This window comes from Portunus trituberculatus, chromosome 38 (genome assembly GCF_017591435.1).
Source record: "Portunus trituberculatus isolate SZX2019 chromosome 38, ASM1759143v1, whole genome shotgun sequence".
NCBI classification, from domain to species: domain Eukaryota; kingdom Metazoa; phylum Arthropoda; class Malacostraca; order Decapoda; family Portunidae; genus Portunus; species Portunus trituberculatus.
Window position 1 is genome coordinate 17663207 of NC_059292.1, and position 18273 is coordinate 17681479.

Here is an 18273-nt window from a genome sequence, read left to right on the forward strand (position 1 = left end):
AAGAATAGACGAGAAAGAAGAGACCTAATAATGATGTATAAGTTAGAAAACCATATGGAAAAGGTAGATAGGCAAGACCAATCCAAATCCAAAGGACTGCTACAAAGATGGTTCTAGAAATAATGAATCTTCCCTATGAAGAAAGACTGAAGGAAATGGAACTACTAACTTCAAAGGATAGCTGAGAAAGAGACCTAATAATGATGTGTAAGTTAGTAAGCCATATGGAAAAGGTCAACAGACAAGACCTGCTATCATTGACAGAGGATGGAGATAGACGAACAAGAGGATATTCCAAGATCATAAAAAGTCAGTGTCTGAGGAACATTAAGAAGTTTAGTTTTTGACATAGGACGGTAGACATCTGGAATGGATTGAGTAAAGAGACTGTAGCAGCAGATAGTAGTAAGCACAAACTTAAGGAAAAGCTGGATAAATGTAGATATGGAGACAGGTCACTATGAGTCCTACTCGAACCCTGTAATATACAACTAGGCAATTGTGCAGAGCAGATGTACTAAAAGCTGCTCTTCACGGGATTCTGACTACTCCACGCCAAACAGCCTGGTGATGTATTACAGGGAGAAAGGGGCTTGTTTTAGTTTTCTGTCTCCAAAATTGTGATATATTACTATGGTGAAACAGTACAAACAAACAATGGAAGATGATACAAGTGTGGACGGTACGGTCAGTAGTGTAAACAAAAGCAATGGTGCGAGAGCCAGAAGCAAGGCCAGCAGGATAATTGAGACTCTGCTGGGGCTGAGGCAACTGGAGGAGCCTAGTGGTGTAAAGTAGTTTAGAGAGGAAAAGACTCTAAAAGCAGTGAAAAGAGAAGCCAGATGCTCCATAAAAAAGCTAGCCAATATAGTGGAGAAACAGGATCAGCTGTTTGAAGAAAATTAAGGGCTGAAGGAGAAATGTGGTAGATTGGTCGAGGCAATGATGGTGAACAAAAAGATGAAATGAAAGTAACATTGGAAGGAATAAAAAAGGAAAACAATCCCCTTAAAACCTCTTCCATGTATATATCCTCTTGAGCCACTATCAATACTCTGCCTAGTTTTCCCATCCTGTCTCTCCTCCAAACATTATATCCATGATCTCTAAAATTTACTTGGACATCTTCACTTAATTTTGTTTCAGTTATACATATTTTTTTTTTTTTTTTTTTTTTCAATATATAATCTCTCACTTCTAGCATTCCCAAAATCAATTCATCAATGTTTGTATACATAACTCTTAGTATATTTCTTTCCCTTCCCAGACATACCATTTCATCAGCCTCATGTCTAACACTCTCCAGTAAAATTTCTTTTCTACCTCTGTCCTTCTCTCATTTTTTTTCCTTAGCTTCATTCCTCAGTTCTCTTTCTTTTTCTCTTTCTTCCTGGTTCATATCTCTCTTTATTCAAATGTTGTATTCTGTCTTTCTAGCCAGTCCTTGCTAGTATTTCTTCAACTCCTACTTGATATCTCATTTTAACTTTTAGTGGCCTGTTAATTCATGTTAGGTCACCACCAGGAAACAATTTAAGACCAAAAGGTCACAAATCAGCCTCAAGCCCCCTGCTGACTTAGGCACTTCAGAGCCAAATGATGGTCCAAGCCCTCCCTGTACACCGGAAACTCCACCAGTGCACTCGAGACGGGAGGATTCATGAGGAAGGGGAGAACCTAACCATACCAAAGGGTCTTGACCACCCACTTGCAGGCCCCAATGTTCTCCCACTCTTGCCAGTGCTGGTGCAGACAAGCCCCAACTTGCAGTGGCACCTCTGTAGTGTCCCTAGCATGATTCTCGATGGCCCCTAGAGTGGCCACAGATGAATCCTTGAGAGTGAAAGGAACCACTCACCTTAGGAGCAGGAGGGGGCGGAACTGAAGGAGGCGCAACCGGCGCAAGGTGTTGGGAACCAACGGCATGACCAGCCTTAGCTCTGACGCCCCAAGCTGTGGAAGCCAGGCCATGAGCAATCTGGGATACGAGGAACCGTTGCGAGGACTCAAGCTCTCTCTGCTCCACTGCCGCCAGAGCCTAACCATCAAAAAGGTGGGAGCCAACAGGGAAAGACATCAATTGCTGTCTCTCCTGGTCACTGTATGTATTAGGGAGGTTTCTCACCACAGCCTGCCTGTGTAACATCATCATCCTCAAACGGAGCATTTCACAGGGATGTATAATATCTAAATTTGCCCTGGCCAGAGCTCCCAGGCAGTCTAAGCCCCTCTGGGGGGGCAGCACTGGAGAGGCCAGCAAGGGCCCCCAGAACCTGATCTGTCCAGGAAGTGATATTTTTTTTTTTTTTTTTTACATTACAAGGGCACTGGCCAAGGGCAAACAAAGTGTTGGAAAAAAAAAAAATCCCGCTGGTTGCCAGGCCCTGTTAAGAGGAAAGTAGAAAGAGAAAAAACAAAAAAATCTAAAAGGAGGGTCCAGTTAACGTAAGAGGTGTCTTGACACTCCTCTTTTGAAAGAGTTTAAGTCATAGGCAGGTGGAAATACAGACACAGGTAGAGAGTTCCAGAGTTTACCAGTGTAGGGAATGAAGGAGTGAAGATACTGGTTAACTCTTGCATTAGGAAGATGGACAGAATAGGGATGAGAAGAAGTAGAGAGTCTTGTGCAGCGAGGCCGCAGGAGGGGGGAAGGCATGCAGTTAGCAAGTTCAGAAGAGCAGACAGCATGAAAACAGCGGTAGAAGACAGATAAAGATGCAACATTGCGGCGGTGACTTAAAGAATCAAGACAGTCAGTTAGAGGAGAAGAGTTGATAAGACGAAAAGCTTTAGATTCCACCTTGTTTAGTAAAGCTGTGTGTGGATCCCCCAGACATGAGAGCCATACTCCATACACGGGCGGATAAGGCCCTTGTACAGAGCAAGCAGCTGGGAGGGAGAGAAAATGGACGAAGACGCCATAGGACACCTAACTTCTTGGAAGCTGATTTAGCAAGAGTAGAGATGTGAAATTTCCAGTTTAGATTTTTAGTGAAGGATAGACCGAGTGTGTTTAATGTAGAGGAGAGGGAAGTTGAGTGTTATTGAAGAAGAGAGGATAGTTGTCTGGAAGGTTATGTCGAGTAGATAGTTGTAGAAATTGAGTTTTTGAGGCATTGAACAAAACCAGGTTTTCTCTGCCCCAATCAGAAACAAGTGAAAGATCAGAAGTTAGGCGTCCTATAGCATCTCGCCTTGAGTCATTTAATTGTTGTTGGGTTGGGCGTCTGTTGAACGCTGTTGAATAATGCAGGGTGGTATCATCAGCATAGGAGTGGATAGGGCATTGAGTCAGATTTAGGAGATCATTGATGAATAATAGAAAGAGAGTGGGTGATAGGACAGAACCCTGTGGAACACCACTGTTGATAGTTTTAGGGAAGAACAGTGACCGTCTACTACAGCAGCAATAGAACGATCGGAAAGGAAACTGGAGATGAAGGTACAGAGAGAAGGATAGAATCCGTAGGAGGGTAGTTTAGAAATTAAAGATTTGTGCCAGACTCTATCGAAGGCTTTCGATATGTCAAGGCCGACAGCAAAGGTTTCACCGAAGTCCCTAAAAGAGGATGACCAAGATTCAGTTAGGAAAGTAAGAAGATCACCAGTAGATCTGCCTTTACGGAAACCATACTGGCAATCAGAGAGAAGGTTGTGAGCTGATAGATGCCTCATTATCTTCCTATTAAGGATAGACTCAAAGGCTTTAGAAAGGCAGGAAATCAAAGCTATAGGGCGGTAGTTAGAAGGATTGGAGTGGTCACCTTTTTTAGGGACAGGTTGAATGTGAGCAAACTTCCAGCAAGAAGGATAAATAGAAGTAGAGAGACACAGATGAAAGAGTTTGACCAGGCAGTGAGCGAGTTCGGAAGCACAGTTTTTGAGAACAACAGGAGGGACTCCATCCGGACCGTAAGCCTTCCGAGAATCAAGGCCAGAGAGGGCCAGGAAAACGTCTTTATAAAGAATTTTAATTTTAGGGATGAAGTAGTCAGAGGGTGGAGGAGTAGGAGGAATATGCCCAGAATCATCCAAAGTTGAGTTGGTAGCAAAGGTTTGAGCGAAGAGTTCAGCTTTAGAAAAGAAGAGACAGCTGTAGAGCCATCTGGATGAAGTAAAGGAGGGAAAGACGAAGAAGTAAAGTTGTTAGAGATATTATTGGCTAGATGCCAGAAATCTCGAGAGGAGTTAGAATTGGAAAGACTTTGACATTTTCTATTGATGAAAGAGTTTTAGTAAGTTGGAGAATAGATTTGGCATGATTACGGGCAGAAATATATAGGGCATGAGTTTCAGCAGTTGGATGGCTACGGAACCGTTTGTGAGCCGCCTCTCTATCATTGACAGCACGAGAACAAGCAGAGTTAAACCAAGGCTTTTTAGCTTTAGGGTTAGAGAAAGTATGAGGAATGTATAGCTCCATGCCAGAGATAATCACCTCTGTTATGCGCTCGGCACAAAGAGAAGGATCTCTGACATGAAAACAATAATCATCCCAAGGAAATCAGAATAGTACTGCCTTAGTTCCTCCCACTTAGCAGAGTTAAAATGCCAGAAGCACCTCCGCTTAGGCGGGTCCTGAGGCTGCACTGGAGTGATAGAACTGGTAACGGAAATTAGATTGTGGTCGGAGGAGCCCAACGGAGAGGAAAGTTTAACAGAGTAAGCAGAAGGGTTGGAGGTTAGGAAAAGATCAAGAATGTTGGGCGTGTCTCCAAGGCGGTCAGGAATACGGGTAGGGAACTTCACTAGCTGCTCTAGGTCATGAAGGATAGCAAAGTTGAAGGTTTGTTCACCAGGTTGGTCAGTGAAAGAAGATGAAAGCCAAAGCTGGTGGTGAACATTGAAATCCCTAAAATGGAGATCTCAGCAAAGGAAAGTGAGATAAGATGTGCTCCACCTTGGAAGTCAAATAGTCAAAGAATTTTACATAGTCAGAGGAATTAGGTGAGAGGTATACAGCACAGATGAATTTAGTTAGAGAGTGACATTGAAGTCTTAGCCAGATGGTAGAAAATTCTGAAGATTCAAGATTGTGGGCACGAGAGCAAGTGGTGTCGTTACGCACGTATGCGCAACATCCAGCTTTGGATTGAAAATGAGGATAGAGCAAGTAGGAGGGAACAGAAAAGGGCTGCTGTCAGTAGTCACAGACAACTGTGTTTCAGTTAGGAAGAGAAGATGAGGTTTAGTAGAGGAGAGGTGGTGTTCCACAGATTGAAAATTAGAACGAAGGCCACGAATGTTGCAGAAATTGATAGTGAAAGTATTAGATGAAGTGTCAAGACACCCAAGGTCGACAGCAGAGGGGCAGTCCGACCTGGGGACATTTATGGTCCCTCCCAGAGGGGGACTCCGAGGCAGGGCGTGGTGAAGCCATTATTAAATTTTGATTTGAAGAGAGTGTAAAAGTGTAAGGTGTTGTAGTGTAGTGTAGGAAGTAGTAGAAGTTGTCTTTAGAGGGCAGGCTGCAGCTGCTCAATTGTATAAATGAGACCACAAAGGGAACCGGGAAGAGAGGACACGGGGAATCACTCAGTCTGCAGCACTGCCTACATCCCCGTAGGTACCTCTCCTGGAGTATTCCACCGGGCGGATATCAACCAGACTACTTAAAATATCCTCTAATTGAGTAGCCATACACCAGGGAAGACTCACAGACAGATCTTTACTCTCCACCAAATGAAGCAGCTCATCACTGAGAGGAGAAGCCCCACAGGAATATCCTTCTGGAATGTACCACCTCTCCTGGGCAAGGCGAACTTGGCTGAAGCCGGATTAAAAATCCCCAGAGAGCATCCCAGTTGTTCCCTGCGAACCTCCAGAGCCACGGGAGAATAAGGCAGCACCAAGGGAGTGGTGGCAGGCCGTGAAGTCCCAGAGGTGCACTCGATTCCAGTCTGAAGAGTGGAAGCAATAGAAGTGGGCATGGGGAGACCCAAGGACTCTCTCACTGAGGTAATAAGCTCACAAAAGGAAGCTGCACCCTCCTCATCCAGAGTGCCAGCCTCCCCCCGGAGAACGTCATCAAAAACCTCATCCTCCTCTTCAGAAAACGAAGGCCAGCCTGTGGCAGCAGCCTGACTAACTACTACGCCACCATGGTCTGCACCCGCATCAACTGGCCGGGGCGGGACCTGCGAGGGCATTGACCCATGCAGCAAATCAACATGAGGCAGGCCAATGGAAGACACAGCTGCCAAGCCTGCAAAATTACCATCACCTGGCAACCCACCAGGGAGTGGTGCTGCATTAAGTCCCATTCCTCTGCCCCCAACAAGGCCCAAGGAGACTGGCATGGCTGGAGCTGGCTCCCCACAAACTCCCGAGGACTTACCAGAGAAAGGAGCTGCGCGTAGACTCAATCCACCAACCCCAGGACCAGCCACGGAAGAAATAGGATCAGCAGGAGCCTGCAAACCACTCAATTCCGGAGCCACACCAGGGAGTTGGGCTGCATGTAACTCATTCCACCGAGATCTGAAAACTCCCTGGAAGCACCTGACATAGCGAGAGTCTGTACCACACTCACTGCTGGGGCCACGCTAGGGAGCGGGGCTGCACTCAAGCTCACATCCCTGAAGCCAGAAAAGTCTGCGGAAGAGCCTAAAACAGCGGGGGACTCACTCCACTACTACCAGCAGCCACCACCGAAGGGCCTGAGCCAGCAGGAGACTGGGCCTCCTTACATCCGGCACCAACCTGGGGGGCGGACGCACACTCGCTCTGCTGTCTGCAAATCCGGAAAACACGGAACCGGAGGCAGGGGGCAACAAGACCGCTGACAACTGGGCAATAGAAGCCTTCATAGCAGCAAGATCAGACTCTACAGCGACAAACCTGCTGGCCCAAGAGGCCTCAGAAGCCGGCACCTGTCGGCAAGAACCCTTCTCCAAATGACTTGGTCCACTTCTTCTCCTTAGCAGAATGCTTCTCAGCATCCTTCACATATGCTTGGAACTGGAGTCCTTGGCCAAACACATGGCAGGCCGACAAGACACATAGCGGGAATGCGGCTCTAAAGCCTCGCCTGGCAACCACCTTTTGCATCCAACAAAACTCTGATTGGCCATGGTAACTAAAGGAGAGGCAGAAATGGAAGCAGCAAAGAAGTGGGCACCAAAAAAGGCAGGAAGAAACGAGAAGAGGTGCAGGTGAACACCGTGCCGAGCACAGAAAGGATCTGAGGTATGGTTGGCCAGCTGGGCTGGTGGTTCCTGGCACGCATGCGCACAGAGGTGACATGAAACTTTTAAAGGCACAATCTCTATATAGAGGTGCTGGTTGATTTTCTGTGCTGAGTGTGGGAATAATGTCATATAGGTATCTGTAATTACATATGGGTAATTAGTATATGTAGCAACAAACATTGGACCAATGGGTGAAGGACTATACAAGGTATAGAGGTGAAGAAGAACCATCTATGCTGGATTTGGTATTAAAAAAAAAAAAAAAAAAAAAAAAAAGCCTTCTCCAACCCTCATATATCATAGCCTAATGGGAAAAAGTGATCATGTTCTCCTAGAAATTGATTCAAAAGATCAGGAAATTTTAAAGTGTAATGAAGGACACAAACAATAAAAAATTGAATGATACCAAGACAAATTATGAAGGATTAAGAAATTACCTAAGTAGTATTGATTGGAACGAAACTGTGAGAGGCAAGTCAGTTCAAGAGAAGTATGATATATTCCTAGACAAGTATAATGAAGGAGTAAAGAGATATGTTCTCGAATGCAGGGTAAAAGAGAGCAAATACACGTGGTATAATGCTATATGTGCAAATGCTAAAAAGTGTAAGCATGCAACTTGGAAAAAATATAGGTATGAAACAAATACGAGACCAAATTTTAATGCCCAAGTGTTGTCATATCCTGAGGAGAAGTTTTTAAATGTCAAGTGTGTACCTAATGGACTGATGCATACCTAATGGACACTTTACCCTATGCCACAGCAGATGTATCCTGGGGTACCACTGTATATGTTTAAGATTTAAGGTGTTTATGAAATATGTATGAATAGGTATTTGAGTAACCAAGTTTGCCTGTCAATTGATCTGAATGTGGGATAGTTCAGATACTAATGTTCTACATTGAGATTGTAGGCCATTTTCTGATTTGAGTAAATGTCTCTGTGTGCGTGTGTGTGTTTGTGGAAACATGAAGGTGCAGTAAATAATGCCTGTAATCTACTAGGCTGGTGAGATTTCATTTGCTTTCTATAAAAAAAAAAAAATGTTGCTTACTCTTTTTAATTTTTTACATATTAATATGCCTTATTTCTTGGTATTGTGTTATCAGATTATGCTATCAAGGGTGAATAGGCAAACAATTTTAGTGAGACAAAAAATGCCTTCAAACTGGCACCTAAAACAATACTTACGGCACATTGAAAAGCAGCTCCTCATCAGCATCACTCTCCACAAACTAGAAGAAGAATGAAACAAGTAAGCTAAATGTAAACATTATATTTTCTCTTTTTACAAAATCTATACTAGAATAGAAAACAATCTTTCTTATTTTCTTCTAATAATGAATAATCTGATGGCATTTTCTTTATTGTATTTTCTCTGTTTAATTTACCTTTTTAAGTCTCATTTTCTATTTCCTATGCTTTACTGATTATAGATTTGAGAAATAACTTCTTTGGATAAAATAATTAACCTTTTTATATGGTATTTGAGGAAACACTGCACCCCACCTTGTGTGACCTACTCAACAAATATTTCAGCATGTCCAAATATCTAAAATCAAAATCTTTATCTCTCTTCAATACCATAGCTTTCAATTTACCATATATTTCAGCATAAAAGATAACACATGAATTATCCTAAGACACAAAAAGGGGGTTGTCCAATACACTAGATACAAAAACAATGACCTTAAAATTCTGCATGAAATACTGTATATAAACAGCAACCTTATATTGCAACTTTTGAAAAGTTAGTCACAGTAAAATAGAAATTTGTTGGCACTGTATACAAATGAATAAAGCAGAAGTCTATGAAAATTTTCATTTTTTTTTTTTCAAAGCTGAAGGAGGAGCTATATAAAAGTCTAAAAGGCATGGAACACAAAGTGAAGCAACAAAGGAAAGCAAACTCAAGAGAATATAGATCTTTCCAGTTTGCAATGTCATAGAAGTACAGTGCTCATATACTGAGAAATACTTGAAGAATGTCAATGTATCTAATCAAAAGAAACATGATACAGTAAAACCTCGCTTGACAAATGACTCTAGGGACAAACAATTCGGGAGACGACCAAAAAATTTGTCAATATATTGACCCAGGGGATGAACGATATTTCAGAGGACGAACGCGGTTAAACGGCTCGCCTGCCGGCGAGCCATTTGTGTGATAGCTAACCTGGCTATCACACAACAACAAAACAAAACATAAGCACAAAAGAAAATAGAAATAGGAACATACAAAAAATATTACATAACATAATCTCCGTGCCACCATGATTTTTTCCTGTTTTTCCTGGGCATGGTGATGTTACCGGCACACTCTACTGTAGCTTCCTCGGCGTAATCCTCGCTGCTCTGGTGGCTCTCAGCGTTGCTGTCATCATCATCCTAGCCATGTCCAGGTACTGCAGATTGTGGCACATCCATCGCACCTGTTTCCTCGCTCGCCTGGCAAGGAACACAGCCCTACTGCCCGCTCCTCTCACACTGAGCATCACCTCCGAGGATCAAAGGAACTTCCTGGCCACGTGCTTTTAACTTCCCTTCTTGGAAGTCCAAACTTGCTCCCACATGCGTGAGGAAGTCAATCTCCAGCAGGCAAGGGTCTTCCAAGGCAGAGACGAAGACTGGTAATCTTTCCAAGTTTCCCACGCCGATGTTCACTATAACAGGGCCCCACATAGCGGCACTGACTTGTGATGCTACACAGCTGTTGTGTAGCTCTGGCACGCTGCACACATCCAAAGTCCTCTCTCATGACTGTCTTCTCGGATCTTGTCTGTCTTCCTCCCCATCCTCCTCTTCTCCATTCCATCATGCCATCAACGTCCAGTCTCTCCAGTAAATAACCTTTTCTTTTTTACTAATTTTATTATAATTTTGATAGCATTTAGGTAAGTAAAACAATTTAGGCTTTTTATAATTATTTCGTTCGTCATGCATACATTAAAGATCTATTTTGAATGGGTTTTATGGACAAAAGTATGATTTTTTATTTGGTCTGGAATGGATTAATGGTATTTCAATTCATTCTTATGGGAAAAATTGTTTCAGAGGACGAACAAATCGGGTGACGAACAGGATTTAGGAACAAATTATGGTTGTGAGCTGAGGTTTTACTGTATATAGAATATTAGAGATGATGACCCAACACATGCAGGCAGCACAAGGCAAAAGTTTGTTTACATTATGGAAAACTTATCCTACTGCACATAATTTTTCACCATTTTCGTCCATCCATCTTTTTTTTTTAATGATGGCATATGAAATTACATAGTGGGAATTTTATTTCACATTCAGTTTTCCACTTGAAAATTATTATACAGTAATACTCCGCTTAACGAACGTTCGTCTAACAAATTTCCGGTTTAACGTACTATATAAAGTTAGACCAAAAAATCCGCATAACGTACAACCACATCCATTTTAGCTAATTTTCTGGGTTTGAATTTGCCGGGTGACCAAACGTGGTAGCTTCGCTGTGATTGGCTGGCTCCCCGCCTCTGTTTCTAGCGCTCCTGGAGCTGGATCCAAGATTCTTTAACGTCAGAGCAACCTCCTGCAGCAAAATGGCATCCATGAACGCTTGGAGGGACAGCGACAAGGTTGCTATCAGGTTGCTCTGAGGTTGCTGGGAACACCACCTCTGGAGATGGTGTTACTGTCTTATATATGCATTTATGTTCACAAAACAACATTTCTATTAGCTTTTTACAAACCTTGCCCCCAAGAAAGGATTGTTTTGTAATGTATAAAGTGAAATCTTACATGGAATACCAAAAAATAAAGCAGAGATGAGATCAGCCACAGGCAGGCGGAGACTGCAGCCACTCGGCTGCTTCTTCTCCTTCTTGTGACCCTTTTGCTTGTGTTACTTTCATCATGATGTTTGTTTCACTCCTCATTGCCTGCTGTAATGGATATCATATCTTAGTATTCATATCGCTCATGCCACGAGGATAACCTTGACTCCGTGGCGGTGAGTGATAGTGGTAATGAAATACCACGGTATTTCATTAATAATTCACTATCACTCAGTGCCACGGAGTCGAGGTTATCCTCATGGCATGAGCGATATGAATACTAGGATATATATCATGGAGAAAGACAACATGCCATCTTGCCGGCTCATCATTTCCTCTGAATCTTGTGTTTTCCTTTACTCTTTGGACCATCAAATTATCTATCATTAGGTTCAGGAATCTATCTCCCCAGGCATCTTCCCCCATACCACTTTCATAATTTTCCCAGTCTACCTCCTTACAGTTGAAATCTCCTATCAATATCACTTTTCTCCTTTCCTTAATGATTCTTGTAAGACTCCTTATTGTGTCATCTATCATGTCTCTATATTCTTGGTTAGTCCATGAGTTTGTTTTTGGCACATATGTTCCAATGATTGTTAACTCCTTTTGTTAATATGCATCTTAACATACAGTATTTCTGATTTTCCTTCCCAAACTCCACTTGATTTACCACTATCTCCTTCCTTAACATCATCATGACTCCTCCTCCTCCTTTACCCACTCTGTCTCTCCTCCATATATTATACCTTTTATCTATGTCTATTTTTATTGCCTCATTTAACTTTGTTTCCACCAGGATCTGGTTCTTCTTTCTTTATGTAATCTCTTAATTCTAATTTACTAGATAAAATCCCATCTATGTTTGTATACATCATTTTTAATCTCTTGTTCTTATCATTTTTAGTTAAACTTGCTCCATTCTTTTCTCTTCTTTCTCTTTTATATACCATTTCCTTATCCTGTCTCCTATAATTCTCCAAAAATGCCTTCCTCCTCTGACCTTTCATTATTTTTCTCTTGCTTCTGCCACCAGTTCATTGTGTCTCTTCCTTTCCTCCTCGTCATCATCACCTTCTTTCAGTTTCGTTTTCTATATAGTACTTCTTCTGCTGTCAGATTTTAGTAATATCTTAATTGGTCTCACTGTTCCTTCTTGATATGGCATTTAGATTTCTTCTACTTCTTCTCCTATCATTTTGCTTGTCATATTTTCATCTCTTTCTTTTAACTCTTGAAATACTTCATTCCTTGTCTTTCTTATCTTGGATTCTCCATGCTTGTCTTTTTAATCACGTCTTGTACTCTTTCTTCTTCTTTGTTAACTAGATCTTTTAGCTTTTCTTTTCTTTCTCGGCTTTACCGAGTCCTTCTTCCATCAATTTCTTATAGTTCGCTATTTGACTTTTAATTCTTCATTTTCGGTTCTTAGCCTAGTTTCGTTTTCTTCCACTCTTTTATCCTTTCTTTCAATTTCTGGAGCTCTTTATCCTGTTCTTCATTCTCTTTCATTCCCATACTCTCCTTTATCAATTTATCTAATTTCGTTCGATAGTTAAGACTCTATCAAATAGTGAAGTTTGTATCAAAGCCTTCAAATTCTCCTCCTCCCTCACCAACATTGTCATCATCAGCTTTCATTTTTCCTTGTCACATACCTGCATTTAGATGGAATATCTTTCTCACTCATTATTATTTAACACTGTATTCATGAAAAAAATGAGTCCACACTTATCAGGCCACTGTAAACCCAAACAAAGGTAGTGAAGATCAGCTGATTCTGTGTGTGTGTGTATTTACCTAATTGTATTTACCTAATTGTAACATACGGAAAAGAGCTATGCTCGTGTTGTCCCGTCTCCATATCTATTAATGTCCAGCTTTTCTTAAAATCATGAATATTCCTTGCGTTGACCACTTCCACGTCTAAACTATTCCATGCTTCCACCCTTCTATGAGGAAGCTATATTTTTCACATCTCTCCTATAAGTGGCCATTTTAGTTTTTCCCATGCCCTCTCGACATTCTTCCATTCCACATACACAGATCTTCCCTATCCATTTTTCCATGCCAATCATCACTCTGTATATTGCTATCAGGTCTCCCCTTTCTCTTCTGTTTTCCAGGGTTGGAAGTTGCATTCTTTTCAGTCTGTCTTCATAAGTCAAATCTCTTAAGTCAGGCACCATTTTCGTTGCAGCCCTCTGTACTTTCTCTAGTTTCCTTATGTGTTTCTTTAAGTTCGAGCCCACTGTATTGTTGCATATTCAAGCCTCGGTCTTATCATTGCAGTAATTATTTTCTTCATCATTTCTTCATCTAGATATCTGAACGCCACTCTTATGTTCCTCAATAAGTTCAATACTTCTCCAATTATTTTGTTTATATGTCTCTCTGGCGATAGGTCATTGGTAATTGTCACCCCAAGGTCTTTTTCTTCATGACTGGTTTTATGTCTTCATTTCCTATCTTGTACATACTCCTGATTCTTCTTTCACTCTTGCCAAACTCTATTTTCTTGCATTTTGTCGTGTTGAACTCCATTTGCCATGTACAGCTCCATTTCCATATTCTGTCCAAGTCTTCCTGGAGTAGTTCGCAATCTTTGTCACATCTCACTTTTCTTAACAATTTTGCATCGTCTGCAAATAGGCTCACATAACTGGACACCCCATCCACCATGTCATTTATGTAGACTGCGAACATTACTGGTGCCAACACTGATCCCTGTGGAACTCCACTCTCCACCAATCCCCATTCTGATGGTCTGTCCTTAATTATTGTTCTCATTTCTCTTCCTACCAAAAGTCTTCCATCCATTTTAGTAAACTGCCATGCACTCCTCCTACCATTTCAAGTTTCCAGATCAGTCTCTGGTGTGGTACCTTATCAAAGGCCTTTTTTAAATCCAGATATATTCCATCAGCCCAACCATCTCTTTCCTGTATTACATCTATCACCCTCGAATAGTAACATATCAGGTTTGTCGTGCATGAACGCCCTTTCCTAAAACCAAATTGACACTCACAAAGTATGTCATTTTTCTCCAAGAAGTCTGTCCATCTAGTCTTCACCACCCTCTCACACATCTTAGCTACCACACTTGTAAGTGACACTGGTCTATAGTTCAATGGGTCTCTCTTGTTACCTGATTTATAGATTGGGACAATGTTAGCTCTTTTCCAGTCTTGGGGCACTACGCCTTCCCTTAATGAGGCATCAATTACTTCACAAACTTTTTCTGCCAATTGCTCCTGCATTCTCTTAAAATCCATCCTGATACCCCATCAGGTCCCACAGCTTTTCTCACTTCTAAACTCCCCATCATGTTCTTGATCTCCTCCACCGTTACTTGAAACTCCTTCATAATCCCTTTCTGTTCCATTACCAGTGGTTTGTCAAAAGCAGTCTCCTTTGTGAATACCTTCCGAAAGCATCCATTCATAGCCTCTGCCATTTCCTGGGATCTTCACTGTATACTCCATTTACTTCTAAACTTTCAATACTTTCTCTATTTTTGATGTTGTTGTTCACATGTCTGTAAAAAAGCCTTGGTTGGTCTTTACATTTATCAATTATATCCTTTTCTTGTTTCTTTCTTTCTTCTCTTCTAATCAACACATATTCATTTCTTGCTCTTTTGTAACTTTCCCACTGCTTAATCCGTCTTTTCCTTCTCCACCTCTTCCATGCATCCTCTTTTCTTGTTCTAGCCTTTTCACATCTATCGTTAAACCAGTCCTGCTTTCCAACTTCTCTATGTTGTCTTATTGGTACAAATTTTTCTCACCTTCTTTGTATATTTTTATAAATTCCTTCCACTTTTCATTTGCTCCTTAGCACTCTTGAATTTCATCCAATTTGTCTCTTGAAAGAATTTCTTTAGGTTTCCAAAATCTGTCTTGGCATAATTCCATCTTCCCACTTTATATTCTTCATTTCTTCTAGATTTCTCTTCGTCTATCACCTTGAACTCCAAAACTGCATGATCACTCTTTGCTAAAGGGCACTCCACCCTCATCTCCTCAATGACCATTGGCTCTGTACTAAAGACCAAGTCCAGTCTTGACGATGCTCCCTCTCCTCCAAACCTAGTATCTTCTTTGACCCACTGAGTTAACACATTTTCCATTGCCAGTGTCAATAGTGTATTTCCCATGTTGTCTCTGATCCTTCCATTGACCAGTCCTCCCAACACACCTCTTTACAATTAAAATCTCCCATCATTATAGTTCGTTCACAGCCACCCAACATTTCTTCCAGACATGTTCCTGTATCACTTATCATTTCTTCATATTCCTGTACTGACCATGCATTTGTCTTAGGTGGTACGTACACCACTATGTAGTGCCTCTTTTTCCTTCATTAGTTTCTGCTCTGATCTTTAGCACTTCTGCCTTTCCCATACCTTTTTCACTTGATCCACCTTTATATCTTTTTAACCAGCAACATCACTCCTCCTCCCATCTTACCTACTCTATTTCTTTTCCAAACGTTATATTTCCCTTCTCCAACCTTCATCAGGTCTTCTCCCTCTCTCAGTTTTGTTTCAGTAAGACCCACAATATCTGGGTTCTTGTCCCTCAAGTAATCGTTGAGTTCTAAAATCCCGATATCACTCCATTTATGTTGGAATACATTACATTTCGCTCATATGTAAGTTTCTTTAGTCCTTTAGTGTGTGTGTGTGTGTGTTTCACGAATGTTACAACACATGTAACTTATCTTCGAGAGGGAGAGGGGAGGAGGGAAGAGATGGGAGGAGGAAAGGGAGATGGGGAGGAGAGAGAGAGAGAGAGAGAGAGAGAGAGAGAGAGAGAGAGAGAGAGAGAGAGAGAGAGAGAGAGAGAGAGAGAGAGAGAGAGAGAACAGTCTATGCCATTGGGTAATTTTAGACACAAGGCAGGACGCATGTAGTTTATCTTTAGTGATTGGTGGAGACAAGGATGGTGGGAGGAGCACTAGGATTTCAAGGACAGCATACTTGTGTAGTTGGTATCCAACACACTATACGGGACAAATGAACTGAAGAAAGCTCAGAAAAGAAATATGACGCCTACGTAGGCGTCACCATATTTGCTACTGGGGCTTCATGACACCTACATAGACGTCACCGTATTGAAGGGGTTAATGATGTTAATACAAAATAGCTACAATATTGAAAGAAATACATCAGGCATTTCCAGGAGAAATTATGGTAAAAAGATTATTTTTTTTTTATTTATTACATGGCAAGAAAAATAACAGTGAAGTAAAATTTCAGTTATAGATGCTTTCCGAATGCAGTGATATGAAATTACACATCTTTCTAAATAAAAGCTATGAAGAGAGAGAGAGAGAGAGAGAGAGAGAGAGAGAGAGAGAGAGAGAGAGAGAGAGAGAGAGAGAGAGAGAGAGAGAGAGAGAGAGAGAGAGAGAGAGAGAGAGAATAAGCTACCAAAAAAAAAATCAACCTTCAGGCTAACTTTCATCTAATATACAATTTATTTTTCCTTTACCTATATGCACATGTATATTTACATGTCTACATGACCTGGTCCAGCCGTAACTTTGCCCCAAAAACAGCTTCCCACTTCTCACCCAAGTCCAGCAAAGCTGAAAACACTGTATTATCTCATTTGTATGAATGATTTACCATCAAAATCTTTGTGGTAAGGTATGCCACATTTATTTTTGAGTCTTTTAATGTCACATATATGGTAAGTGGCCTTGAAACATAGACATAATATGGAAAATAATGAGTGCAACTCCGGTGTTCCAATGTATTTTCAATGTGCAGCTGGTAACATTTTGGATGCAAGGTGGGTAGGGGCAGCAGCAGACCAATAGTACATCGGCTTCACTTTTGTGGTGTCATGCTGCCTCCTCTTATTCAACCTCCTTGACAGTAAAGCAATTTTACCACAGATGATTCAGTACAGTACTGTCTCCAGGATTGTGAGTTTCAAGTTTGCGATTTACCAATTTTGTAATAGGCTCCTAAAAAATTAGATTTTTATACAAAAATGGAGATTATGATATGGGTCGAACCTTGTGGGTGGCACACACTATGAAAAAGTAGTGATTCACATTCTTGTTAACTGGTTGGAGGAGCATAGTAATGTCAAGGTGCATTGCAGCATCACCACCATAACACTATTCTGGTGCCCACTACCATTGTTCACTTCAATCCTGCAGTCCCACACATACTTTTACCCCCACTTTCACATCTCTTGAGTGTATTCTGTAACTTGACCCACCATAGGGTATTTACCTAATTACTTAATTGCATGTTACAGGGTTCGAGTGGGACTCATAGTGACCTGTCTCTATACCTACTTTTATCCAACTTTTCCTTAAATTTGTGGACACTTTCTGTTGCTACAATCTCTTCACTCAATCCGTTCCTGATGTCCACCATCCTACATGGAAAACTAAGCTTTTTAATGTCTATCGAACACTGACTTTTCATGATCTTTTTGGAGTGTCCTCTTGTTTGTCTATTTCCATCCTCTGTTAGTGATACCAGGTCTGGTCTATCTATCTTATCCATATGGTTTACTAACTTATACATCATTGTTAGATCTCCTCTTTCTTGCCTATTCTTCAAAGTTGATAGTTCCATTTCCTTCAGTCTTTCTTCATAGGGAAAGTCCTTAATTTCTGGCACCATCTTTGTAGTGGTCCTTTGGATTCTTTCTAATTTTCTAATGTCCTTCTGCCTGTATGGTGAACACACCACTACTGCATATTCTAGTCTAGGTCTTATCATAGTGGTTATAATCTTTTTTATCATATTCTCATCCATGTAATTACAGGCCACCCTGATAGGATCTTGTATATCTTATGTGTCTTTCTGAAGTCAGGGTGTCTTGCATAATCACCCCCAAGGCATGTTCCAAAACATATTCTGGAAGGCTACAGACACTCTGAAATGTACAATAACATTGTTATGACATTACTCATGGCTTAGAAAAGCTCAGTTGGGAGATATGATGAGCGTTGATATAAAAAAACCTCTCTCTTTTCTTAAGAATAAAGTAATCATCTATGTGTTTCATTATCCAGCTTCATTTTAGGTATATATATATATATATATATATATATATATATATATATATAAAAATATATATATATATATATATATATATATATATATATATATATATATATATATATATATATATATATATATATATATATATATATACAGGTTGAACCTCCTTAATCCGGTATTCTTTCATCCGGCAACACCTGTAATCCGCAAAATTTTTGTTTGCGGAATTTTTAATTGGCGGAG

At 41.0% G+C, this 18273-nt stretch overlaps 1 protein-coding gene across 2 annotated transcripts in view; it reads right to left on the reverse strand.

The window, feature by feature from the left end:
• Window positions 1–1950: 1950 nt before the first annotated feature.
• Window positions 1951–18273, reverse strand: part of LOC123514963 — a 182177-nt gene continuing 165854 nt past the window's right edge. The window contains exons 5-6 of one of the 2 annotated variants that reach the window (XM_045273249.1): window positions 8383–8426; window positions 1951–2038 (exon numbers count right to left, since the gene is read on the reverse strand). The gene's annotated coding sequence lies outside the window, so the exon portion shown is untranslated. Of the gene's footprint in view, window positions 2039–7227; window positions 7298–8382; window positions 8427–18273 lie in introns of those variants that run through there. The other variant, XM_045273248.1, reaches the window with a different exon arrangement.